At 42.7% G+C, this 2,080-nt stretch overlaps 1 pseudogene; it reads right to left on the bottom strand.

Moving 5' to 3' along the window:
• Window positions 1-273: 273 nt before the first annotated feature.
• On the bottom strand, window positions 274-545 carry LOC122684410 (annotated as a pseudogene).
• Window positions 546-2,080: the final 1,535 nt, after the last annotated feature.

Genomic DNA, 2,080 nt, shown 5'->3' with positions numbered 1-2,080 from the left:
TTCTTTCTTTCTTTTTTTTTGGTGTCAACAAATTTGTTTTAATATATAATATATATATACACTCACACACATAGTCACAGGCCATTGTGACAAATACCCTTCTCTGCCAGGAAAGGGCTCCATCATACTCCAGGCTCCTGGAGACTCTCGGGAAGGAGCCCAGGCCTGGCAGTCTTCACAGATGACACCCAAAGCGGTGGTGGGGGGGGGGTGCACTTTTATTAGACAAGTGGGAAGGGATGGGGTGCACCTTAGGGTGTACTGTCGGGTGCCTCACACAGGCCCAGAACTCTGCTGCACCCTCTTCATCAGCTCCTCATCCTGCATAGACAAATCTGTCAACTTCTTGCCCGTCCGCTCACGGATGTCCAGGTACTTGGAGACACAGCGATCCAGGCACATGGACTTGCCCTTGGACAGCTCTGCTTCCTTGTAGTGGGGAGACACGCACTTTCGGTGGTAGGCACTGGTCGTTCTGTTGTATGTGTTGGCATCATCTCTACCTCCAGCTCTGCGGCCAGCTGCTGGGCCCTGAGTGGGTCCATCTCAACCCTGCGCCCTGGAAGAGATCTTCTGCGGGCCTCCTAGTTCCGCGCGCGGCCGGGGCAGGGCGGAAGCACGTGGGGTGCGGCCCGCCGGAAGTCCCGCCAAATGAGCCTATTTCTATAAAAAGCAATAAACACCTCTGACCCCCTAAATCCCTTTATACCTTCTCTATTCAGAAGATGTAGTCATCCTTTTAATGGACAGTACTTCTTAGAAGGGATTCTTCTGACTGATTAATGGATGGCTGCTTGACATATGCGGAGATATATGTCAATAACGTTAGTCCTGCTTTTGGCATGAATTGATCATTTCCCCCCCTTGAGGTTCTCCTTCACACAGTTAAGTTCTCTCTACCCAATTCTGATAAGGGTTTTTGTAGTGGTCATTATCTCAGATTGGGGCAGATTTTCTCTGAGATAGTTTGCCTCTCTGAGGGGATCAAAAGGGAAATCAAAAAGTTGGAATAGTAATATTCCCATGTGAAAAAGGAAAGAGGGAGACAGAATTAGATGAACTGAAAAGCTTTATTTTGCAGTGCTGAAAAATTCGTGGTTACTCAGTAGCTTTGGGACTCATACTAAGTATGTTTCAGCCTTCCATTATTCAATGGTCTCTAAAATGAAACCCACCGAAGCAGATTTCATTGCAGTTAACTGTTTCCAGAATATATATAAACAATCATAGAAGAGCTCTGAGAAGTATATTGGGAACCAAATAAAAACTGAATTTGTCAGTATATTTTGATAAGAATTTTTATTTAATATTTATCCCTTTAAAGTTCAGGAGGATGTAGGGCAAGCTAAGAACTGCACCTGGTAAACCACAAGCCAGTCTATTTTTTAAGAGTATAAAGAAAAGCAGATACATATAAATATTCTGAAACAGATGAAACAAAAATGAGGCTAATGACTCAACATTTTTGATACTTAACAGTGGGTTGACTTAGTTTTAGTTCCAGGCACGGGCAAAGGTTCAAATTGGAACTCATTTTATTCAAACTGGTTTTCCCACCATCTTTAGTTACATCGTGACTGAACTCCCACCACCCTGCCTCAAATACCAAACATTTTGCCAATACTTTTACTGGATTAAAGAAAGAGCTGAAGCAAACATGTTGTGATATCCCCAAAGAACACATATCTTTTTTTCACTAGTTCCCTGTATTTTCTAGAGTCTTTCACTGATATGAGAGTGAACTCAAACAAGACCACATCTCTGCCGCCAGCTATTTTTGTAGAGAAATCATCTGTAAAGGACAGACACACTCAATTCATTGCCCAGCCAGCTTCCAACTAAGTCCAAACCCATTTAGCTGCAAATCCAATATCATTATTTTGTACAAAATTTCTAGCCACTTTACTTTAGACTACAATCCTTAAACTTTGTGCAATCCAAGGAATGCCTGTTTATCTGTCATATAAAGGAAGGAAGTGGCTTCATCTTGTCTGAGAACCCTAAGATATCCTCTAAAGCCTTCTAAATCTACCATGCAGTGATGCTGATAGATTAAAGCCATGAACTTTTCTTCCTCTCA

This window comes from Cervus elaphus, chromosome 26 (genome assembly GCF_910594005.1).
Source record: "Cervus elaphus chromosome 26, mCerEla1.1, whole genome shotgun sequence".
Taxonomy (NCBI): domain Eukaryota; kingdom Metazoa; phylum Chordata; class Mammalia; order Artiodactyla; family Cervidae; genus Cervus; species Cervus elaphus.
This window is presented reverse-complemented; position numbering and strand designations above follow the sequence as displayed.